Below are 27,263 nucleotides of genomic sequence, written 5' to 3'. Positions count from 1 at the left end.
CAAAGTTTCCATGGATGTTAAAGGTTCTTCATGGACGTATAGATGCCAGAAACTTGACTTTATTAAATGACATTAGCAAGGCAGTTTAGATACAGTTAAGGTCAAAAGTTTACATCCCCCTTTTAGAATAATTAAAAATGTTAAGTTTTTTACCAAACTAAGAGGGATCATACAAAACCCATGTTATTGTTTATTTAGTACTGACCTGAATAAGATATTTCACATAAAAGATGTCAACATATAGTCCACAAGAGAAAATAATAGTTGAATTTATAAAAATGACCTGGTTCAAAAGTTTGCATCCCCTTGATTTTTAATACCGTGTTGTTACCTGAATGATCCACAGCTGTGTTTTTTTGTTTAGTGATAGTTGTTCATGAGTCCCTTGTTTGTCCTGAACAGTTAAACTGCCCGCTGTTCTTCAGAAAAAATCCTTCAGGTCCCACAAATTCTTTGGTTTTCCAGCATTTTTGTGAAAACTTTTGAACAGAGAATATTTTCTTATTTTGCCTAAATATCATATTTTTTCATTCAGTACTGCCCTTCAGAGGCTACAAAACATAGTTGCACGTTTTCCAGAAGACAAAATAAGTTAAATTTACCCTGATCTTAAAATTCTAAAAGTTTTCACTTCTCTCAATGCATCATGTTCCTTCTGAAGTTTCATTGAGCATTTGAACCTTCTGTAATAGTTGCATATGAGTCCCTCATACAGTCATTGTTGGAAAAGGTTCAAATACACAAAACTGCTGAAAAACCAAAGAATTTGGGGGGCCTGAATGATTTTTTCTGAAATGGACAATGAAAATAAGTCGGCTGTGAATCTCATCAAGAACATAAAATTAATCTGTTTCATGCAAGAATGGAGCTTGCAGTTGACCAGGTCATGGAGGCTAAAGGTCAAGTTCGAGCTCACTTTTCAAATCCATATTTATGGGCATTATTGCCATAAACGTATATTATATTAAAGTTAATGTTGGAGGCGTATATAAACAGAAGCTTACCTCAGTACCATGACAGTTCTTCTTGGCATCCGTCCACAATCTCATCTCATGCCTTATTTCTGTCCGCTCATTACTAATTTCATTTATTAAGTAGTTTGGCGGGACTTTAGTGCTTGAGTCAAGTCTCAAGCTCTTGAACAGCAAGCCAAATCTGTTTACTATCACTCAAGGATTATATGAATATTACAAACTGGAACCGACATCAAATTACTGCTAGCACGGGTTTATAAAGTCTATATTACTTACAACAGTTGCCTAAAATAATATCTAAATAGATATTTAGCTGGCTAACATTAAACACTAGTCTGTGTGGCCTACCCTTATAAAAAAGTAAGTAAAAAAAATCTAAATTCTGTCATTAATTACTCGCCCTCATGTCATTCCAAACCCATTAGACCTTCGGTTAGTTTCAGAATACAAATTAAGATAATTTTGATAAAATCCAAGATCCAAGATCACAACTGACACGTTTAAGGCCCTGAAAGGTTGTAAGGACATCGCTAAAATCAGTAGTTCAACCGTGAAAAGCTTCTAAATCCACAAAAGAAGGATTGGACATCACAGTTCACATTATCATATGTGGTCTTGTAATTCTGATCAGCTTCTGAAATAGCATGTGTTCAGCAGTAGGGTGGATGGCAGGGCAAAACAATGCACTTTCAATTGACTGTGACAGCAGCCCACAGTGAGAACCAACTGTTAACCAAATGCTCCCCATCTCTGGGAAAATGCAAGAGACTGTACTGTAAACCAGATACCTGCTGTTTTCCTCTCAAAATGCCATTTCATACTGACACCTGCCAGCAAAGTGCTGGACGCCCTATTTCCTCATCTGTGGAAGAGAGTCTGGAGTGGGAGGACACTGGGAGGGACGTGCATGACATGTCTGCTGATATTCTTTGAGAGTGACCCAGAATATGCGTGAAGGTGAGTCCAGCAAACAATTACACCCTTCCTGATGTGATGCTAAATGGCCAAGGAGATCCAAAGGCAATGTGACGCACAGGAAGGACAGGACGAGACTATACAAAAAGAAGTAAGGGAAAAATTTAAGGACAGTAATAGATTGTTGTGTCTCAGAAGAAAACTACTTGTCAATCAAGCAGTTGTTCAGGTGTCAATATAGTAATTAGAATTGAACACTGGGTATTGGATTGTAAAACAACACAAGGTTAGGTCACCTAGTATTGTATTAGTTTTTCTCAGTTGCTTTGGCTCAGTTCCTTAGATCTCAGAACACTTTGTTTCTTCTTCACACCAGATTTGAATTTCGTATTCATTTAAAGGAGAAGTTCACTTCCAGAATGTAAATTTCCTGATAATTTACTCACCTCAAGTCTTCCAAGATGTTCATGTCTTTCTTTCTTCATTCGAAAAGAATTTGAGCTTTTTAAGGAAAATATTCCAGGATTTTTCTTTATATAGTGGACTTCAGTGGGGATCAACAAGTTGAAGGTCCAAATTGTAGTTTCAATGCAGCTTCAAAGAGCTCTACACGATCCCAGCCGAAGAATAAGGGTCTTATCTAGTGAAACGATCTGTCGTTTTCTAAGAAAAATACAAATTTATATACTTCTTAACCACAAATGCTCATCTTGCACTAGCTCACACATTACGTAATCACACACACGCGAAGTATCCGGAAGCACCGCCCTAGTGTTTACAAAGTGAACGTGCAAAGAAAGTGAAACACCCTGTACAAAAAAAGATAAAACAACGATATTGGGCGATTTTGAAGTTGGAGGAGAAAATGAGATGGAGTTTTTCACCCTATCCTACCTTTTTGAACGGAACTACACAGACGAAGAACTAACAACGTGTGATTTTCCAACGTGATTACGTAAACGTAAAGACATGGATGTGCATCGCAGAGCTAGTGCGAGATGAGCATTTGTGGTGAAAAAGTATATACATTTTTATGACAGATTGTTTCGCTAGATAACACCCTTATTCCTCGACTGGAAGTGTGTAGAGCCCTTTGAAGCTGCACTGAAAATGCAATTTGCATCTTCAACCCACTAATGCCTATTTAAGTCCACTATATGGAGAAAAATCCTGCAATGTTTTCCTCATAAACCTTAATTTCTTTTTCGAAAGAAAAAAAGAAATCATGAACATCGTGGATGATATGGGGGTGGGTAAATTATCAGGAAATTTTTATTCTGGAAGTGAACTTCTTTAAGCAAATTGCATGTTTTTGGCACATGTGTGCACAAGAGTAAGTACAACTGTCTACAGTTTGTACAATAACTGCACATTTGTACAAAAACTGAAGTTACTACTCTTCACAACTTTGTTAGCCATCAAATGCACATTTATTCACTTATCAAAATCAGTTGTACATACATGCATATTCTATAAATATATGGCATGAAATGTTTGTGATGTCTGCTAAATTTTGAACATGCAAATGTTAATTTTCCGTTTACATGTAACACATTGCTACAAAAATAAATGCACTGTAAATATACAAATGTTTTTTTCTGTGTACCAGTAAACTTTCACCTCCTTCTTAAACGATTTGGTCAAGTTACTATATTTTGCAGGCATGCAATAGAGTTATGATTACAATCTAGAAATTGTTAAGATGGTTTCAAAGTTGACCCAGTGCAATTGAGAAAAACTGTAATAATAGTCTCCAGATCTAAAATTGCATCTCCAGCACATACTTTATCAAATGTTTATGTGGTTTCATTTTTCACCAACAAAAATACTTTTGCCCTTATTTTTTCTTATGCCCACTGCTTAGCAGACAGACAGACAGACAAACGGATGATAGACAGATGATAGACGTGATAGAAAAATCATCTGTCTTTCTTTCACATGTACAGCATGTACACACGTAATGCAAACGATTAAAGCACCTGTTCGAGTAAAGATAAACACGCACATTTCCTCTGCTGGCACGCAGTGTTACACGCAGGAAGGTACAACAAGCGCTGGTTTGTAAGGTATGCGGCAACGAGCTGTTTTGACTGACAGTCGAGACCATCCAGTTAAAAACGAATCATTTTTGACAGTCGCCCTAATCTCTGCAATTGGCCAATCAGAGGATGGATTAGGCGGTCCTTATGCAAATGTGTTGGCAAGGGAAACGAAACCGCTCCATTCATCCTCCTCATCACAGAGAAGAAACAAATAGGTGGCGTTTCTCTGTTGAAGTACAGTTTACTCCTCCAACCGCGAGAGTACAAGTCACTTTGAGCGATAAATAAAACACCGGATATTTCTCTCACGATATTTGGGTGAGTAATATTGTATCTGTATTGAAATAGCCTAGTTATCTACCTGTCTGTCATTTTTATGTCAATTCATAACGTGCGCATTGCTCCTTAAATGTTCGCCGAATACAACATACATATTTTATATTTCAGTTAGTAACATTTGATAAATTGATCCGCATACTAAAACATGCATTTACTTTTTTCTTTGCTATAAAAACAGACAAATGTTTTCCAATAATGTGCCACTACAACTTTTACTTAAAAGCTTTGCCTTGTTGTTTAATTTTACTCATGCATTGATACATCGTGCATTCATGTAGACGTAAATAAAGTAAGATTAAACAAAACGGAATTTACATTCGAGCGCCGCATTTGTATTAAAGCCAATAATAAACTCATAATTGTTCATTTGTACTTATATTCAAATGAGTGTTAAGTTGGCTTGTGGTTTATATACTGACGACTTTGTCTGTTGCATTTATTAGCTTGTGCTGTTGACACAAGCTTGAGGCGTTAAGGTTTGTTTATGAACAGCGCGGTGCCAGAAAAGTTCATGCGTGGATGTGACTCAGTGTTGTGTCTGCGCAACGCATGTATGAGTGGGACAACATGGCTGTGTCTCAAAACCTAGGCATTTTTGGCCATCGGAAGTGCTTCTAGCATTTTGGGCATCATAGGGGACTGCAGCATTTCTGTGAATCATTCATAGGTACATATAGCATTTTTGGGCACCATGGACTTAAACAGCATTTTTGGGCATTATAGGTGCTTGCAGCAGTTTTGGGAATCATGCCTGCAGCATTTTGGACGTTTTTGTTGGTAGCATTTTTTTGGCATTATTGACTTGTGCCAGCATGCTGTGGACATCATATGCGCATACAGCATATTTCATTGCTCTGGGGGTGATGTTTGGGCATCACAGGTTCATACATTATATTTTAGGAATATTCCATAGCTCATTTGTGGGCACCATAGATGCATACAGCATTTTTGGCCATCATTCATAGGTGCACAGAGCATTTTTTTGGGAATCATGGACTTGTGCATAATTTTTGGACATTATATGTGCTTGTAGCATTTTTAGGCATCATATACGTGTGCAACCTTTTTCTTTCGGCAGCATTTTTTGGCATCATTATATGATGGCATCATAGGTGCGTTCAACATTTTTTAGGCATATTTCACAGTTTTAGAGATCATTTTTGGGCATCATGGATGCATGCAGCATTTTTGGGCATCATAGGCACATGCCACATTTTTTGGCATCATAAGATGCATGCAGAATTGTTTAGGCACCATAGGCCACTGCAGCATTTTTGAGCATTATAAGTGCACAGCATAATTTAGGCATATTTCATAGCTCTTTTTTTTCCATCATGGATGCATGGCATCATAAATGGCATTATACACAATAGATGTGTACAGCATATTTTAAGCTTATTTTTAAGAATGATTTTGTGCATATCATGGATGTGTGCAGCTTTTTTTTTTTTTTGAATGAATCATACACGCATGCAAAATTGTTTAGGCATCGTAGGGCGTTGCAGAATTTTTTAGCATCATAAGCTCATGATGCCTTTTAGTCATAATAGGCTTTTAGAGAATTTTTAGGCATCAGTCACCAAAGAAGCTGCCTAGGTAAACAGCTTAAATTTTAAAACAGTTTCATTTCTTTCTTTGTGAATTTGTATATAATATATCAACAATCTGCATATAAATGCTCGACTTTAATAAATAATTGACTGCTCTTTGAGTGCCCTGTTCACTGGTCACCAAGTACTCACCACTGAACTGTCACTAAAATGATCAGCAGCGAGTTGCGAGAGCATTGGCGTGTTGGCACCACGTCTGTTTGCATGCATGGTGCCATTTGGATGGGCCTGCGAGCGGCCATGAGGCTTCAATGAGCTCAGTATGTCTCACGGCCACCGCTCATTAAGCTCAAATAATGAATGGATGCAAAAGTGATTATGTATGCTTAGATGAAACATGGCAGAGGGCAGAGAGATGTGGGATGGTTTCAATGGTGAGAAGGGTGGAGGGCTACGGCCTCATTACTTCATCTGACCATGACACACTTCAATTGCTGAAGTGCAGGGTGATTGTAAAATCTGGACTCAGTTGGAAATGCTTGAAAAGTTGTCCTGATGTGTTGGGGCATAGCAGCAGCTTTGTTCTTTAATCCCCTTTTTTAAAGAGGACATTTTATTGAACCTTTTGACAAATGAGTATATTACATATGTGTTTTTGTTGAGTATCATATTTGATACATCAGGCTTTTATAGTCTACGTAGTATGATATAAGAGAATATGGAGCTCATATTCAAACATATAAAATGTGCAGTAATGCCATGGAAAACCATTTTTAGTTCCCCAAAGAACATTTCAGTCAATGGTTCATAAAATATATTTTTTTTCTAGGTGTGAAGAACATTTTAAAAATTTAAAAAAAACTTTTGAAAACAGTGGAAAGGTTCTATGGATGGTTCTTCATGGAACCATAGATTCCAAAAAAGAACCTTTTTTTTTAAAGGGACAGTTCACCCAAAAATGAAAATTACCCCATGATTTACTTACCCTCAAGCCATCCTAGATGTATGTGACTTTCTTCTTTCAGACAAATACAGTCTGAGTTATACTGAAAAATGTCCTGGCTCTTCCAAGCTTTATAATGGCATTGAATGGCTGTTGAGATTTCCAATAAGTCCAATAAAGTGCATCTGTCCATCATAAAAAGTACTCCACATGGTTAATAGAGGCCTTCTGAAGTGAAATAATTGTATTATCCGTTATATCTAGCTTCCGCTAACTGTTGTGCAACATTTTTAATATAACTCAGATTGTATTTGTCTGAAAGAATAAAGTCATATACACACATGGCTTGAGGTTGAGTAAATCATGAGCAGTTTTCATTTTTGGGTGAACTATTCTTTTAATAGTGAATGTTTTTCAAAAGCCTGATGTACGATACTTTGATACATTTTCAGGATTAAAAAACGATATAAAGATAATCAAGTAAACCTTGCTTAAGTCCAGTAAGTATTCATCTTGAAATATACTAACAATAAAAGTTATTTGTACTTTTACTTATGGGTCATTCCTGGGATTCTGTAATATTTCAGTCCCCTGGAATTTCTAAAGTGGTTCACCAAAATTAATTGTTCAAAAGCTTTTCACAATACTTTGGTATGCCTATTGTAATGAATACAAATGATTATTGCATTTAAAAATTTTAGCATAAAATAATGTCTAATGTATCTTACTTAAACCAAGCATTTTGCATGTCTCTGAGGTACTTCACTGAGTTTGTACATTATTAACAAAATGTGCATAGTGTCTGTGATTTTTGGCAATATTGTAAGCATTTATTTGTGTTCCTTTATTTTGAAATATATTTTCTTATATATATATATATATATATTTATTTATTTATTTTTTTTTTTTTTTTTTTTTTTTTTTGCAAGATATTTTATAAAAACAAACTTTAACATTATGTCACTCAGTCTGAACTCAACCCTGTCATTTACCAGAAATGGCATCATTCAGATCTCTCTCTAATAGTGGTGCAGAAAATGGTTGGTAGTATTAGACTTTTTATTCATAATTTTGAGTCTTTTTTTGAGATTTTTATAGTCAGGAAGGATACTGTCAAGCTTAACAAATCAACCCCGTCACATAAAATTAAGATGGAAAATGATTATTTTTCAACATTTTATTTTAATCCATAAGTTTTTACAATGTACTTGTTTTATAGCTGCCATATATGGTCAACCATAAAACCTTGTTGTAAGGGGGTTGTAAGCTTGCAACAGGGTTCAGTTATTTACTTAATTTAATAATAATTTTAATGAAAAAAAAAAATATTCACCCATATTTTCCAGCAGAAAGACAGTGGACAATATGCGAGAGAAACTAAACCAAAATGAAAACTGAAGGCAATGTATACCTTCAAATGTGTTACAGTCTTCAACCCCGTCACACCTTGTCACATTAATATTTTTGAAAAAAAATATATAGGGAAGACAAATAAAAATGAAAGCATTTCTTTTTGATTACTATCTGACATGTTAAGGACTAAAACAATAAAATAGTGGTTTTATTTAAACTTTTTATTTATTTTATTTTTTTTTTTATTTTTTTTTTTTACAAAAATAAAGAGACCATAGACACATAATTTGTATATTTTAGCTTCAGTCCTGTTAAAATGTGAATAATATGATAAATGTAAAATTTTTTATCTTAAAATTATCAGGGACTTATGAGGTGTTTGTTTTATAACAAGTTCTGTGTAAAATCCTTTTAAACTAATTCAATTTTGTCCGTTACGGGGTTGAGAAAAAAAGGTGTCTCTGAAAAAATCTGAAAATGATAAAAGGTCGTTAATGCCTGAGGTGGGAAATTTTTTTTTTCCTGAGGTTTGACATGTGCCTAATTATGTGGGGTATTTAGAATATGTGTCCTCAGACCACAACGGCAATCTTAAGTAGCATGGGTATATTTGTAGCAGTAGCCAAAAATACATAGTATGGGGCATACATAGTATGGTCGATTTATCCTTTATGCAAAAAGATCATGTTCCATGAAGATATTTTGTAAATTTCCTACCGTAAATATATCAAAACGTAATTTTTGATTAGTAATATGCATTGCTAAGAACTTGATTTTGAATACTTTAAAGGTGATTTTCTCAATATTTTGGTTTTTTTTTGCACCCTCAGATTCCAGATTTTCAAATAGTTGTATCTCGGCCAAATTTTGTCCTATCCTAACAAACGCACATCAGTGAAAACTTGTTTATTCAGCTTTTTGAGATGATGTATAAATCTCAATTTCAAAACATTGACATTTATGACCAGGGCCACATATGTAGTTGAAACAATGTATTTTCCAAGTTAAAATGTTATTGAATCCCAGAAATGACCCTTATAAAAATCAGTTAAGATTTCACATCAAAAAGACACAAAAATTACACTAAAAGTCCTTTTACTTAAAAAAAGCATAAACTATCAATTACAACAGAAGGCTTGTAGAAGATTGTGTAGTTTTCCAAGTTTTGATCATGTTAATAATTTAGAGATCTTAGAAATTTGGAGAAAATCAAGTAGGCTTTACAGGATAATGAACTAAAAGGTAGGGGTACTAGACAGTGGATGGGTCAAAGGGTCAACACACACACGTCCAGCCATCCCCTTGATTTTGTCCCCAACAGGAGCGCTGGGCAGTGTCGCACTACACTCACACGCATGGCCGACTGACTGATTACCCACGCCACATGCTCTGGTTTTCATAGAGATGGATGGCAGATTTAAAATGGCTGAGCTCTGAAAGCCACACACAGTTGTCAGCTTTTTGGTGGGACCGATCTAATGGCCTCCGGGCAGCACGATATGGAAAAACAAAGGAATGCCTGGATGGAAGAACGAATGAGGACTATTGCGTTTTGTTCCCTTCTCCGAAAGGATCCTGTTAATATTGCGCATGTTCGTCATGTCAAACAGAAGCGCTCTGGCTTGTTTCCTTTCTGTTAATCTTTTTTTGCTGGCGTTGTTGTTGCTGTTGTTCTTTGCTCTGCTTCCTGTTCTGAATTTGAATGAGAGGCAAGTACAGTGTCATAACGGGGGGATGCTGTCAGATACATTTAGCAGCTGGAGTTATCGGATGACGCCCCGGGGTGTTAGAAACAAATTGTTCAATGCGCTTACCCAACATGTTACAGCATATAGATAAGGCAGGATATGAAAAAACCATGATAAAGCTGATTTTGAGAAGTAAGACTGACTGTTCTATGGCAAACATAGTGTTGGCATAGAATGACGCCCACTGTGCTTCCAATCTATAGATAGTATGGTGCATCACATCCTTTAGGATCTGCTTGTCAGTTTCCAGCCTATTGATTTGAACACAAATTGATTTTACATTGAACTGACAATAGAAAATAAGCATATACGTAACATTTGCACATCCTAAGAGAAGATTTTTCAATTTTTGAGGTTTACACTTAAAGTTTACAATTGATTTGCACAGTTTTTTCACAGGAACCGTATCTGATGCGAACAAATTTTATTCACCAGCCATTGCAGTGCACTACATCGGCTGTCCAGACTGGTCACCACATTTCATAATCCCATTTATTTCTCCCCCAAGTACCATCCTTGAGAGGGCACAGTTCAAATACAGCCTGCCAAGCCACTTAAATCAAATGCAGCACAATAAAATGAACACAGAAAGACTGTGCACCTGTGTGACACGCCGTTCTGCATACTAAATACTGATTTTGCTCAAGTTGTATTATTCCAGCATCTGGAACAGCCGTTTAATGGTACAATATTTTATTCTGCTTCACAGAGATGGATGGCATGAGCTTATTGAAATCAACTGTTCACAGTGTTGTTGTTTTGTCCTCTAGCATTGGCAGAACCTTTAACCTTTGTATCCTAAAACACAAACATGGTAATGATTTTATAAGATTTTGTTTAGCTGGTTAGATTTCCATCTGACAACCATCTTTTGTATGATTATTAAATAATACAAGGAAAGGAACTTAAAGGGATAGTTAACCCAAAAATAAAAATTCTGTCATTAGTTACTCACCCTCATGTCGTAAGACCTTCGTTCATCTTCAGAACACAAATTAAGATATTTTTGATTAAATCTAAAAGCTTTCTGATCCTGCATAGACAGCAATGCAAATGAAATGTTCAAGGGCCAGAAAGGTAGTAAGGACATTTTTAAAATAGTCCATGTAACATCAGTGGTTCAGTCATAATGTTATGAAGCTACTAGAATAGTTTTTGTGCGCAAAGGAAATAAAAACTTTATTGAACAATTTCTTCGCTGTGTCAGTCTTTGATGCACGTGAACAATTTCCTTGCTACCTTTATGAGCCTTAAACGTGATAGTTGCGTTTCTGTCTATTAGTGGTTATTTCGTTAACAAAAACTATAAGGAAAAATGTTAGTTGATGAGCTTTTCTCTCATGACTAAAACTAGACGATGAAGAGGCGCCAGTAAGGTCAATAAACGATAACTGTGGCAATATCAACATGCAATATTGTTGAGATTAAAAGATGAGTAAAATGTATTTCAAAAAATAAAAACTATAATAAAATTTCTTTTTATTTTCCTTAGAAAAAAAAAAGGAGTCAAAATATTATTGCGGGCTGCTGTACACGCCTCTGTTACGCAAGCTTTCATGTGTGCGGTTGCCAGATATCAAGAGTTCAAATCTCTGTTAAAAAATACAGTTTGAGAAAGTATACCGTTTTGCTTATTTTTTTCATTCTGGCAACCATGCGCACGTGCTCGCTCTTCATTACCAAAGTGCAGATGAAGGTCTGAAAACACCAACAAAGTTTAGTGATCTCCATGTAAGATGCTCAGCTTAAATGAAAGTATCTTTCAGCCAGTCTGTATTCTGTCATGAGATCTTAACTATATTGATTGCTATTGTGGCTGCTGACTAAATGCACTTAACCACTGTATTTTTAATGTAGAAACATTACTGTAATTTGGAATAGTTAGAATTGCTATTAGGAATGTCATTGTTATAATATTTTATAGTGCATGTCTAAGTCTTTGGTTTATATGATTTATATATTTATATATTAATAGCCTATAATAAATTAGCACACTAGCTTAAAGGGATAGTTCACCCAAAAATTAAAATTAGACCATTATTTACTCACCCTCCATGTATCTTAGGTGTATATGACTTCCTTCTTTCAGATGAATCCAGTTGGAGTGATATTAAAAATGATCCTGGCTCTTCCAAGCTCTATCATGGCAATCGGTGGGTGTTTCTCTTCATCAGTCTAAAACAAGTCCAAAAAAGTGTATCCATCCATAATAAAAAGTGCCTCACATGGCTCTAGCAGGTGAATAAAGGCCTCTTGTAGTCAATCTATGCTTTTTTGTAAGAAAAATATCTATATCTAAAACGTAAAAATCACTTTAATCTAGCTTGCGCTAACAGTTGTACACGGAAGCCGCTCCGGGTGAATGACATAATATGTAGTATCTCGTGAAAACCAACGTTTGTTTACAGGAGCAAAGGAAGCAAAGTTTCCTGACTTTAGCAAAGGAAAACCAGTCTCCAATTGGTTTATATCTAAAATCCTCACGCATGCGCATGTCATATTATGTCGTTTCGCCCAGAGCTGCTTCGGTGTACGACCAGTTGAGGCAAGCTAGATTAAAGTGATCATTACATTTTAGATATAGATTTTTTTTTTACAAAAATGCATCGATTCACTACAGGAGGCCTTTATTTACCCCCCGGAGCCACGTGAAGCATGTTTTATTAGGGATGAATGCACTTTATTGGACTTGTTTTGGACTGATAAAGAGAAACACTCACCTATTGCCATTCTAAAGTTTGGAAGTGGCAGGATAATTTTTAATATAACTTTGATTGGATTCGTCTGAAAGAAGGAAGTCATATACACCTAGGATGCCTGGAGGGTGAGTAAATAATGAGCTAATTTTCATTTTTGGGTGAACTATCCCTTTAATGGTGAAAGTGCAATTCCTGTAATGTAAAAATACATTTCTCAAATGACAACAATAATTGTAATTATAATTTGTCAGTTTAACCACTATACAGCATGATGAAAAGTTATTATTGACAACCAGAACTAGACTAAAATGCTCAGACCTTTAGTTGACTAAAACTTGACTAAACAAAAACAGGACAAGGTTGCCTAAATATGATGATAACTAAAAAGTACATTTGACACAGGACTAAGACTAACTTAAAAGACTAAGACTGAGACTAAATTAAAGAATGGCTGACAAAATGAACTACTGTCTATGCACAGTCAGAAAGCTCTTGGATTTCATCAAAAATACCTTGATGGGTTCCTTATGGGTTTGGAACAACATGAGGGTGAGTAATCAATGACAGAATTTTCAATTTGAACTAACCCAACAATGAAAATTTGGTTATCATTTACTCATTTGACGGTAGCCATTTACTTCCGTAGCATTTGTATTAGGGGTTGAAGTCACTCACCCTGCTTGCCTTAGCAATACCACTTATTGGTATTACTTTGGACCCTTTTTTAACTCATTGCACAGAATTATTTCCAAATCAGAACATAATACAGTTTGTTTTTGAGGAAGCATTAGGTAGTTCCACTGTAATCTGTGGAGTGGAACTATAGTGCTTTTAGGTTCCTCAAAACACAGCATTATGCTTCTTTGTATTTCCAGCCATCAGCCACAACAGTGTTGCATTAGCAGATACAAATGACAGTACTTAGTTCATACAATATTTTGAGCGGTAGAGAGCAGGTGCAGTGACCTTCATTGGGTTGCCCTCTTCTCCTGAGAGAGGAGAATATGTTTCTTCAGCACTGGAGTGGGGAAACATCACTATAGAAACACCAAAGGGTCTAATTTAACATGATGCTGTGGGACTCGTTTAAAGCCGGTAAACATGACTAGTTGTTTATCCCGGAGAAAAAAAAAATGTTATTGCTTAGGGGTTGCTCTCTCAGCTCAGGAGACGGGATTCTCAGCTATGTTACATTTTAGTATCAGCTCTGTCTGAGATGTTTCTCTTGAAAGACCTTAATGTAAAAGGAATAAAAATACACAAATTAGACTTTTTTTGGCACTTTGAAGAGCTAAAATTGCTGTGGATATTTTTGGATTTTTTATTAATGAGAAATGCTTGAGGTTATATTGAGATTTCTGAACTTTGTTGCTGAACAGAGTATTTGCTTTTGAAAAAGAAGAAGACATTTTCCCAAAGAGATAGTTCATCAAAAATTAAAAATGAATTTATTCACCCTCCTGTCATTCCAAAGTTGTATGACTTTCTTTTTTTTCTGTAGAACATAAAGCAAGATACTTTGAGGAATGTTTTTGTCTCAAACACAGAAACAAAATATCAAAAATATGCATCTATAAAAATCATTATATTATTGCTGTTTAGGCATTTGATGCTTTTAGAAGATCCTAGTGCCCCAGCTTGAGAGCATAGCTACAGTATTGCAGTTGCTAAGTGATTTGTTTGTCTTTGCCCCATATTCCACATGGGACCCAGCCGCCCCTTGTCTACTGCAACTACCTTAAATTACTGCCCTGAACCATCTGCCACCATGGCCTGTGTTGTGCATTAGTGGCTGTGAGAAAAAAGTACAGTTAGGGGCAGAGAGGTTTGTTGTTACTGACAGATACAAGGGAAAATAAAGGGACTATGTATTTTCCCCACTGATCTGTTCATGTATAATTGAAGAATCTCCTTTATGTTGGCTCTTTTGCTCACAAAAGCTGCTTTGGCAGATGATGATGATGATGACTGACAGTTTTGGATTTGCCCCTTTGACTCCAGATAAGCATGGCTGACCTTTAGCGTGCATATCTCCAAACAACTGCATTATTTATGCCCACTATTGGTTGTTATGCCACATGAGTCAGTGGAGAATTTTATGACTCACCTGTAATTGAACTGCAGTCATGAGAAGGTGGCATAAAAAGCTTCGTGAGTGACGTAAACATCTATAAAACTTTCGTAGATTGAGAGAGTGGTCATAACATTCCCCGCAACTGCTGATCATGATTTGGCATTTTCCAGCAAAAATGAAAAATCTTTCACTAATTACTCACCATCACCGTCGTTCCAAACCTGTAAGACCTTCGTTCGGCTATGTAACACAAATTAAGATATTTTTGATGAAATCTGAGAGATTTCTGACCATGCATAGACTGCAACACAACTACCACATTGTTGTTTTTGTTTTCTTTGCACACAAAAATTATTCTTGTAGCTTCATAACATTGCGGTTGAACCACTGATGTCCCATGGACTATTTTAACGATGTCCTTACTACTTTTCTGGGCCTTGAACATCAATGCAGGCAATTGCAACCCAACCCTGAATAGAAAACAGTCAGTCAAATTTAAGATTAACTGATTTTGCAGAAGAAAGCAAAAATAAACCAAAGAGAACATCCATCCATGGCATAGCTTCTAACCAGTTGTTATTTGCTGAATTTTGTGACACAAGGGTTGTGAAAGCTTCCTGGTCTGTTACCAGGACAACCAATTATTCACCAGTGGTATCATCCCAGGGTTTTGATAAAGCACACTTGTAACATGCCACTTTTGTCTACCATAAAAGGGCCGGAACATTGTTGTGAAAAGGCTAGCGTCCTTACAGGGTACTTAAAACACCCTTTCTATTCAGGTCAGTGACGCTCAATCGGATATGTGTTTGTGTGCTGGACTGGTGCATATGTGTGTGTGTGTGTGTGTGTCCTGTTTCACCTTTATATGCTATTAACACATTTTAGTAATCTCCCTTTAGAATATAGAAATTTTGGTTTTAAGTTGTTTTTACCCATATTAGTTGATAAAACATGGTTTCTATGCAACATAGGCCCATTGGAAATACGTGCCTCTATATACATTTCTGGAAAACTGAAAAAAAAAACGTATAAAAAAACCTATATGTACGAATCACTGCAGTTTCCAGTTGAAATGAACACTAGAGGCAGTAAAACTGCCTCACACAAAGTATGATTTACACACAGATTTGTTTAATAAAGCCATATTATGTTATGACTTCAAAACATATTTGACATCCTGCGTGATTTTAAAATTGATACTTTTGAACACTGTCATCACATACAGTGCTGCTTGAAGTTTGTGAACCCTTTAGAACTTTCTATATTTCTGCACAAGTATGACCAAAAAGTTCATCAGATTTTCACACAAGTTCTGAAAACTGACAAAAAGAACTCAATCAAACAAATGAGATGAAAATATGTACTTTGTCATTTATTTATTATGAAAAATTATCCAGCGTTAAATATTTGTGAGTTGCAAATGTATGAGTCTCTAGGATTAGCAGCTAATTGAAGGTGAAAATTAGAGTCTATCTGTTCAGAAGTGTTTTCAGTCAATAGGATGACAATTAGGTGTCATTTTATGCCTTGTTTTATTTAAAGAACAGGGATCTATTAAAATCTGATCATGTTTGTGAAAGTGAATCATGGCACAAACAAAGAAGATCTCTGAGGACCTCAGAAAAATAGTTGTTGTTACTCATCAGGCTGGAAAAGGCTACAAAACCATCTCTAAAGAGTTTGGACTTCACAAATCCACAGTCAGACAGATTGTGTACAATAGGAGGAAATTCTAGACCACAGTTACCCTCCCCAGAAGTGGTCGACCAACAAAGATCACTCCAAACCGAAATGTATAATAGTTTCCGAGGTTGCAAAGAACCCCAGGATAACTTCTGAGCAACTGAAGGCCTTTCTCACATTAGTTAATGTTGATTAACTAATGAGTCCATCATCAGGAGAACAATGAACAACTATGATGTACATGGCAGAGTTGCAAGGAGAAAGCCACAACTCTCCAAAAAACACTACTGCCTGTCTGCAGTTTAAGAAAGATCATGTGGACAAGTCTGGCGGCTATTGGAGAAATGTTTTGTGGACGGATGAGACCAAAATATAATTTTTGGTTTAAATGAGAAGTGTTATGTTTGGAGAAAGAAAAACACTGCATTCCAGCATAAAAAGAACCTTATCCCATCTGTGAAACATGGTGGTGGTAGTATCATGGTTTGGGCCTGTTTTGCTGCATCTGAGCCAGGACGACTTGCCATCATTGATGGAACAATAAATTCTGAATTATACCAGCAAATTCTAAAGGAAGATATCAGGACATCTGTCCATGAACTAAAATCTAGCAAGACAACAAACAGAAGTGCACAAATCATTCTACCAAAAAATGGTTAAACAAGAACAAAGGTAATGTTTTGGAACGGCTGAGTCAAAGTCCGGACCTTAATCCAGTAAAAATGTTGTGGAAGGGCCTGAAGCAAGCAGTTCTTAGGAGGAAACCCACCAATATCACAAGGTTCAAGTGTTTCTGTACTAAAGAATGGGCTAAAATTTCTACAAGCTGTTGTGCAGGACTCAATCAGCAGTTACAAAAAAATGTTACCTGCAGTTATTGCTTTAAGAAGGGGTCACAACAGATACTGAAAGCAAAGATTCACATACTTTTGCACCTCACAAATATTTAACACTGGATCCTTTTTCTCAATAACTAAATGACAAAGTATATATTTTTGTCTTGTTTGTTTGATTGGATTCTCTTTGTCATATTTAAGGACTTGTGAAAATCAAATGATGTTTTGTGTTATATTTAAGCAGAAATATAGAAAATTCTTTCAAGCAGCACTGTACACAGATAGATATGCATGAGTTTTCTGCATTGCACTTGAGTGATGAAGTGCTTTAAAATTTTTAATCTTTTAATATTAACTTCTTGTTTATTTAATTGTTGTATAAAATCAATATTACATTTGTAGTCATGCTGATTTTTGAAGGAAAAAACAGCACTCTTCGTGTGATATTGATTAACTATATGAAATGATATAAATATATAAATTTTCTGCCCCCATATCTTGAATTTTGTGATCATTCTAAATGTATTTTAATAGATGGAATCATGCAGTGAAAGATTGCACTCTAAATGCATACTTATTAGACTTCATCAGGTAATGTAACATTATGCGTACATTCTCTGTAGGTGTTTTCGTTTGCTTTTTGCACTATACTCGATAGTATCAAAATCGCACATCATTAAAACAACAATCACGATATTATCGTAGACGATATATATCGCACACCCCTATTTCCAACACAATAGAGCAATAAGCTTTAGCGACACTCCCTGGATATTTGAATTCTTAACAACCGCGATATGTACCTCAAGCAGCGTAACGAAAATGCAGCAATACGTACCTGTGCAAATGTTATAAAAACGTACCACGGTCACGCATTGAACGTGTTTTAGTGTCACTCTCTGGAGATTTCACTTTGAAATTGCCACAAAATGTGCAGTAAGGTACGTAATTACGGGTGTTACAGAAATGTATATAGAGGCACGTATTTTCATGAGCCTGGGTTGTTCTCTTTACATTATTATCTTTAATAATGTATGTAAATATACCAGTATAACAATATCAATTTCATGATTTCTGATGCATTCTTGAAAATGTCATTTTTAATCAGTTACCTAAGGAATAATGCGAAGATAAAGGCAATTGGAGCAATGATGGAACGATGCCACAAGAATTATTGCAGGAATGAGGAAAGCAGCCATTTATCCTTGCGTTGAGATTGACAGGATTAGATGAACATGCTCCTCCCCAACCTTCATTTGGAGCTCCATTTGTTTAAATGACAGTTACTTCATTGCGTTTGATCTATTATGTCTGACTATGCAGATAAAACCCAGTTTCTGTCCCTGTGAGGTTCATGGCCCCTGTTACATTGAGCTGTCACAGGGAGTTAAGAGAGAGAGAGTTAAAGCCAATAGTGACTGGAATTGGTGGAAACTCTCAGACAGGCATGAGCTCAGGCAAGAAACTCAGAGAGACGCCATGGTAGTTTTATTGGAACGAAAGGTCAGCGGTCTTGAAAAAACAGTTTATCCAAAAATGACAATTTGCTGAAAATTAACTCATCCTCAGGCCATCCAAGATGTAGATGAGTTTGTTTCTTCATAAGAACAGATCAGTCTAAACAGCTGATAAAAACATCACAATAATAAGTAACCCACATGTGTGTTTAAAGGAGAAGTCCACTTTCAGAACAAAAATGTATCAGTAATGTACTCCCCAACTTTGTCATCCAAGATGTTCATGTCTTTCTTTCTTCAGTCATAAAGAAATTATGTTTTTTGAGCAAAACATTTCAGGATTTTTCTCCATATAATGGACATGGTGCCCCAAGTTTGAACTTCCAAAATGCAGTTTAAATGCTTCAAACGATCACAAATGCGGTTGTAAATGATCCCAGCCGAGCAAGAAGAGTCTTACCGATCTGTTATTTTCATTTAAAAAAATACAATTTAAATACTTTTTTAACTCAAACGCTCGTCTAGTCTTACTCTGCCTGAACTCTGTGTATTCTAGTTCAAGACAGTTAGGGTATATCGAAAAACTCCAGTCGTATTTTCTCCCTCAACTTCAAAATCATCCTACAACGCTGTTGAAGTTCCGACCCAGTCTTTGCAAAGTGAACATGCAAAGAAGATCAAACACCCTCAACAAAAAAGGTAAAACAGCGATATAGGACGATTTTAAAGTTGAGGGAATCATAAGATGGGAGTTTTTCGACATACCCTAACTGTCATGAACCGGAAAAAAACTGTTCAGGCAGAGTGACGATGACGATGGTTTGTATATAAGTTGTATTATTTTTTTGATAATAACCGATCGTTTCGGTAGATAAGACCCTCCTTCCTCGGCTGGGATTGTTTACAACCGCATTTGGGATCATTTGAAGCCGCATTTAAACTGCATTTTGGAAGTTCAAACTCAGGGCTATACACATTATCCAAACATCATTTGCCAAGCCATGTTATTTTTAATTTGCTTCAGGAAATAAAAGACAACTTGGAACCCTCAACTAGGATTCACACAATACCAGGTCAATCAAAACTTCTAGCAAACCTTCATTGTTTGGCCTCTTTTTTTATAATGTACTGTGGCATCTTTATTTCTTTATTCTTTATTTGTGACTACGCTAATTTGCACTGCACTCAGTATATTGCGTTGGTCGATATGTAAATGAGATGCTGAGTGTGTGTTCTTTAATTTGTGCATTGTTAGTAAATCACCCACAGAAATTTACCCTCCCATCTGCGCTGTTTTGGAATTACGCTCCCACGCTAATTTGACTGTGTCGTTTTAACGTTAAACTGTCCCTTCTGAGTTTATGAGTTTATAATTCATAGTAGTTATTATAGTCTCTCACATCAAAATCCACTGACATATTTATTTAGAGCAGTTTTTGTTTGTAAACAGTACTTGATCTGTGCATATTTCTCTCCTGATTCAGATGAGGCAAACTTTTTCACTGGGGAAAACAGTATTAGGGATAGAGATCTGTTACAAAAACACGTCTTTTTTTCTTCACAAGATGTAAATTCATGGACTGAAGTCATTTGGATTACTTGTGGATTATTGTGATGTTTTTATCAGCTATTTGGACGATTCTGCGGCACCAATTTACTGCAGAGGATCCATTGTTGAGCAAGTGATGTAATGCAAAATTTCTCCAAATCTGTTTTGATGAAAAAAACAACCTGATCTTATGATGAAAACGTACCTGTGGAAACTTTTTCGCAAGATGCGAAATACGTGACGCTGTGTACGGTTCGTGACATACTCGATGTTAAATGTCCACTGAATGGCGCTAAAAGAGTGTTCGTTTTTTTTCCCCAGAACAGATGAATGTACATATGGTACGTACATGTGACATTAGTTTTGTACGTGTCCCCGCAGTTCTGACTTGTCCATTGAGTGGCGCTATAACTCTAACGCTTTGTGACGTTTTAAAATAACGTACCATCTGCACCACACCTAAACCTACCTGACAGTATGAATAAGAGCGAATGTGACGTTAAAACGCAATCGCAAGCATGCCATGTTGGCTTGTTTTTCAAGCTCTCATCTTTTAGCTCTTTCATCGTGAGTCATGTTTTTCACCGTATTCATACCCAAGGATTCCAGATCCTAAGTCCAATTCCACGTTGGCTGAGCTACTGAGCAAGCTTGTTGCGCCCAGAAAGTGAAACATATGGAGCTGTAATCATAACTGTGTACAAAAACGATTACAAATGCTCACTGTTTTACCGCCTCTAGTCTTCATTTCTATAGGATACTGCAGTGATATGTACTTATTGGTACGTATTTCGCATCTTGTGAAAAAGTTCCCACAGGTATGTTTCATCATCAGGTAGGACAAAACATCCAAGGTACATCTTGGATGGCCTGAGGGTGAGTAAATTCTCAGCAAATTTTAATTTTGGGTGAGCTATTCCTTTAAGGCGAATGCTAAAAAGGCTAAAAATTTACCAGACTAATGCTAGGTCTAGCAGGTAAACCACTGCTGCCAAACTGGTGAACTACTATCTTGCGAGGCTGGTTGTCTTGTTACCTCCACTGTGATTTGACAAGTTCTATGTGTTTCCCAGGGTTTAAATCTAGAAATCTCTAAACTACTCTTTCATCTCTCAGTTCCTTCTGCTATTTCCGCATGTCAATCTCGAAAGAGTTTTCAGAGGGTCACTGAGGTGAATAAAGTCTGTAAGAGACTCAAATTGAGTCATCTCTTCTTTTCTCGTTCAATCTCTGACCGTTGCCAGTACAATGTCGACGCCTTGAAAAAAAAAATCATTTTCCCACCTGGGATCCATTTAAGTGCCAGACCTGTATGTCTTTGTACGTGTGTGTATTTGTGTTTGTGTCTATGTGTGTGCACTGTGGCGGAATTAATCCACTGCCAATATCCTGGTGTCCGGCACATCTCGGCTCCCAGGGTTCTCATCTCATTTGGTGGCTCTTAAAAGGAACACTCACAGATTGATGTGGCTGGAATATCAAAGACATCAGCAGTGACCACACAGGCAATCACTGTCCATCGATCAATTTGAGTGACAATGGAGAACTGATGAAAGAGAGAAAGTGATTGGAGAGGCCATGAAACAAGGCCACAAAAGACATACGCTCCGTTTTCTTGCTGACGGGAAGGTAACAGCTATACGTGACTCTGTAAAAAATCACTGAAAGAACATGAAGCGGAATTAATGTGCATGACCTCTTGGTCTCGTCACAGGAAGTTTGTGAGAGCAATTAATTTTTTATAGTCTTTAAAGTCAACATAAAGTCAAATTAGACTATATTCACTTTATTAATACACACCTTGCCTTGTGCAAATAATTCTAAAGAAACCAGACACTTTCCCTGATACGTTGATGTATACAGCAAAAGTTTGCATACACCTTGCAGAATGTGCAAAATGTTAATTATTTTACCAAAAAAAAGTGTGATCATACAAAATGCATGTTATTTTTTTATTTATTACTGACCTGAATAAGATATTTCACATAAAAGACATTTACATATAGTCCACAAGAGAAAATAATTGTTGAATTTTTAAAAATGACCCCGTTCAAAAGTTTACATACACTTGGTGGTTGGTGGTTTTTCAGCATTTTTGTGTATTTGAACCCTTTCCAACAATGACTGTATGATTTTGAGATCCATCTTTTCACACTGAGGACAACTGAGGGACTCATATGCAGCTATTACAGAAGGTTCAAACGCTCACTGATGCTTCAGAAGGAAACACAATGCATTAAGAGCCAGGGGTGAAAACTTTTGAACAGAATGAATATGTGTACATTTTTATTATTTTGCCTAAATATAAAATTTTTTTTCATTTAGTACTGCCCTTCAGAAGGTACAGAAGATACTTACATGTTTCCCAAAAGACAAAATAATTTAAATTTACCCTGATCTTCAAATTCAAGAATTTTTTTTTGAAATTGTTGGAAAGGGTTCAAATACACAAAAACACAGAATTTGTGGGACCTGAAGGATTTTTCTGAAGAACAGCAGGCAGTTCAACTGTTCAGGACAAACAAGGGACTCATGAACAACTATCACTAAACAAAAAAAAAAAAAAATAAATAAATAAGGCTGTGGATCATGCAAGGTGTATGTAAACTTTTGACTTCAACTGTATATGAATCTAACATCCTCATGTTTAAGTTAAGTGTGCTTCCAGTTAAATGTTTCCTGAAAGGCGTTTAATGTTTGCTTTGAAAGGGCAGTTGTTACAAAGCTATCAGAGCAATCATCTACCTGTTTGGTAGCCTAAAGCTAACCGTGTAGCCCTGTCTGGCAGCCCTTCAGAAGTTTATTTTTCACTGACAAGCTAGCAACCTCTATGGCCGTTGCATGTGTTCAAGCAACTTAAAACATGAAGCATTAATCTGCAAAGCCTCACAGATAAGCATCGCTTTGCTCAACAGAAGCGGCGTAGTGACGGCAGCACCTTTACAATGTCTCCCACATTTCTTCCTTCAGCACCGCTAGACTAATCCTCAAGCAGCCGTCATAATCCTATAGGAGCCAGAAAAAAGCAAGCATTCGTTGATAAGCAGAAACGTCCTCTCAGGAGGCAAATGAAGCAGGAATTGACTCATCGGACTGAAACTCAGGAGAGATTTTATTCCACAGCAAACTACTGGGAAAAGAAGAGTTTCCATTGTAACTCTAAGAACTAATTAAACCATCAGTTCTCAACACAAGTTAATCAGATGATTAAAGTTTTTTGGTGTACTTTGTATTTTTTCCATTCATTTTTTTAGACTGCCCAAATTTCTTATCAGTTAAGGTGCTTTTGGAAGCTTAGCTTTCTGCAATATTTGCTCTCCTGACAGGAATAAAATTGGGCCTTGTCCATGGCTCAGGATGGGGCTGCTCTGTCCAACCTTCACCTCGGACACCAAACACAGCCGGTCTTTGGCCCTCTTAAAAACCCCCTCCGCTCCTACTTTCTCTTTAACTCTTCCCTCACCTTCCAGACCTCAAAGGCCTTTTTTAAACCTGGAATTGAAATGGGTTTTTGTTGAATTTGTCAAAAGTGTACAATGTTAAATACACGTGTAATCAGAGTCTAACACATTTGAGACCACTTGCAGAGGTAGTCGAAAAAACATTTAACCAGATTGCTTTCATAGTGTACATCAGGGGCTGCCAAACTTGGTTCTGGAGGGCCACTGTCCTGCAGATTTTAGCACCAACTTGCTTCAGCACACCTGCCTAGACGTTTCTAGTGTGCCTTGATTGATTAGCTGGTTCAGGTGTGCTTAATTGGGACTGAACCTGAACTCTGCAGGACAGTGGCCCACCAGGAGCAGGACTGGACACCCCTGGTGTACATGCTCATGTCGAATATGTTTGAACTGCCACATAAGACCACCTAATCACCACCCGCTTATCTAACATCCATGCTACAAAAACAAAAACAATAGAAACATCACAGAATTTGTAATGGTTTTACTGGTTATAATAGGAAATGCATTGGTTTTAATGGAAACTGTAATGGACCCTGTTGGTCTCTACTGGTAATTGGTCACCTTCTATTGGTGGCTTGTTAAAACCACTAAATCCTAATGGAATATGTCCCAAAACACACTGCAGAAAACCATTTTTAATGGCTAAAAGTGGTAAATGGTTTGTAATGTTTTTAATAGTATTTGTAGTGGAAACTATTAGAATTCTATGATGGTTTCACAGCAGGGATGTGAGCATTATGGGATGTATTTTGAGAAAAGTACACCAAAGCAATCAGTTCCAACTCTGCTATATTAAGCCAACTTTAAATCAGTTACCATTCGTATCCTTTCCCAATCACTCGTGAACAGCACAATGGTTTCATCTATTCAGTTGTATTCATGTGCCAAACTCCTGTGAAAGTGTTGTTGTTTGATGAAATTAGAATTGAACTTTCCTTAGCTGTATCATTCTCTTTCATTGGTTGTAAGTCATCACCAATGTCATTTTTAGTCAAAACACATTTGATAACACACACTATGTGATCTCTGCTCCTTACCACCCTCTGCTACATCTCATTCTGTGCCCTTGAGGGCCTCAATGTGTGATGTGAAGACAGATGTTGAATGAGAGACACATGCTGGTAGACCTGATCTGTTGGTCTGAATTGAATTGCAGACATGGGTAAAAAGAAAAGGTCAAGAACATACTACAAAACAAAAAGTCGCCAACCTGCACATATTTAAAGGGATAGTTCACCCAAAAATGAAAATTCTGTGATTAATTACTCACCCTCGTCGTTCCAAACCCGTAAGACCTTCATTCATCTTTGGAACACAAATTAAGATATTTTTGATGAGCTCCGAGAGCTTTTTGATCCTGCATAGACAGTAAGACAACTTGTTCAAGGCCGCATACGTAGCTGAACCACTGATGTCACATGGACTATTTTAATGATGTCCTTACTACCTTTCTGGGCCTTGAACATATCAGCTGTGTTGCTGACAAAAACATCTTAATTTGCGTTCTGAAGATGAACAAAGGTCTTACAGGTTCGGAACGACATAAGTGTGAGTAAATAATGACAGAATTTTCATTTTTGGGTGAACTGTCCCTTTAAAAACTGTCAGTTTCATTTTTTTACAAGTTACAAGATATTTTTTTCTCCCTGACTCTAGTTACGATCCCATAATAAGCTGCAACTTAAACTCACGCACATAGCAATGAAAGATTTGATTCTTGCCAATGTGTCATCAAACTAAATTTTTTGAACCTTTTTTGCAGTGATTTGTAGTGGTCAGGGTTATCTTTAACTAAAACTAACACTAAACCCAAAACCATAACAAAACATCATTAAGTGAAATTAAAAATAACATGAACTGAAATAAAACACAAAAAAGCTAATTTTATTTCAGCTAGTTTAACCTGAATTACTAAAATAACAAAAAGTAAAATTCAGTAATAACTATACAGACATTTTGTAAAAAAAAAAAAAAAAAAAAAAAAAAATGAATAAAAACTAAAAAATAATACTGGACCAGTTTCTACATTTGATTGAATTTAGACTGACAGGTTTAGGTTTGGTTAAATTATACAATATTGGCATAGTTCAAATGAAGATCGTGATTAATTGGAAAATCAATATTTTATCCATTTTTCGTACTGAGTTGAACAATTTATTTTTACAAAGTCTGCAGTTTCTCAAAGTGTGTCTCACACATGTACACACTAGAAGAATTAAATGGGTAGATCCTGCTAAGCGATCCTAAAGACGAAAAGGGAACAAGCTTCAGTCCTGTAGTGTACAATATGTTTTGCTTAAACAACAAGCCAAAATCAGTGGGATAAAGTGTCTTTATATACAGTCAAACCAAAATTTATTCAGACACCTTTAACATTTCTTACATTATAACAGTTTATTCGCTATAGTTTAGAAAATGGTAACAAAACATGACAAGAACTGTGTCAGAACAAATTCATCCTGATAATGTCAGATAACTTTGATAGAAAGTAATGGATTACAATCAACCAAAAATTCAGACAACTGTTATTATGACAGTATTTACACAACTATCGATACTTTGTTGACCAATTACCAAGCAATGCTTAATTTTGTTCAGTCTGTGGTGTAAAAAGGTCGCATTAGCAATTAAAGGTAAAAAACATGGTCAGGTCAAAGTGTCTGAATCATTTTTGGTCCCAAATATTTATCAATTTTACTGGTAGTCCACTGTATGAAGAATATTTGGGTATAATATGTCACAGTTTACTTTATTTTTCTATCCTCACTTACATAAATAAATTGTGATGTCCTGCACCCACTAGTAAAAAAAATAGTAAAAAATTATATCTGGTGTCTGAACAGTTTTTGGTTTGACTGTATATAGTGCCTGAAAAAGGTTTCGTGTGCGTCTGAAAGTTCAAATAAAAATGAGATATGAATCCTTGTAGGATAAATAATCCACAAAGTGTTTTCAACGTGATGTTATAACTCCCAGGTAACCACACAACTCGCTCACAGGTTCCAAAGCAATATGGGTGTAGATTAACTTTCATAAGCCCCTCCACCAGCATTGCTTTCCAATTCGAGCCTTTGCAGTTTCATGGAGGGCTCTGGAGTAATGATTGACAGATTTTGTTTCCTCTTGCACGGCAGCTCTTTGAGCAGTCACTCATTACAAACGAGTTAACAAAGGTCGGCCTGTGGGCATGAGTGCTTGCAGAGTTTGATGGAAGCCTTTCTGATTGAAAACAATAGTGGATTGTCTCAGCAGCCCCAAAGAATCAGCTTTCCAGAGCCTTGAGGCAAATGTTGTCAGTCATACAGTTCATTAACCACTTAGATCTTTAATTAAACCCCCCTGTCTAAAGTTAACTAATCAGAAAGACGCCAAGATTAGCCAAGCCGCCAGACCACAGAATTCCAAAAAAGGTCAGCGACAGAGAGCGAGCGAAATAGAGCAAGAGAAAACGAGAGGAGATGAATGCTCACCTCTGATTAGTCATCATGATCCCACTAAAATGACCTTCCGTCAGGGGGAGAAAATAGCGCCGTGGGCGATCGGCTCTCAGAACGTCTCAGATGAGTTCCTCTGCAGAGCTGCTGCTGCTGTATTCCGTCGTCATGTGCCCCTCGTCAACTATTTAGACCTGTTC

At 36.5% G+C, this 27,263-nt stretch overlaps 1 protein-coding gene across 1 annotated transcript in view; it reads left to right on the top strand.

The window, feature by feature from the left end:
• Positions 1 to 4,123: 4,123 nt before the first annotated feature.
• Positions 4,124 to 27,263, top strand: part of hpcal4 (hippocalcin like 4) — a 37,342-nt gene continuing 14,202 nt past the window's right edge. The window contains exon 1 of the mRNA XM_051136513.1: positions 4,124 to 4,249. The gene's annotated coding sequence lies outside the window, so the exon portion shown is untranslated. The remainder of the gene's footprint in view (positions 4,250 to 27,263) is intronic.

Source organism: Labeo rohita, chromosome 19 (assembly GCF_022985175.1).
Source record: "Labeo rohita strain BAU-BD-2019 chromosome 19, IGBB_LRoh.1.0, whole genome shotgun sequence".
Taxonomy (NCBI): Eukaryota; Metazoa; Chordata; class Actinopteri; order Cypriniformes; family Cyprinidae; genus Labeo; species Labeo rohita.
This window is presented reverse-complemented; position numbering and strand designations above follow the sequence as displayed.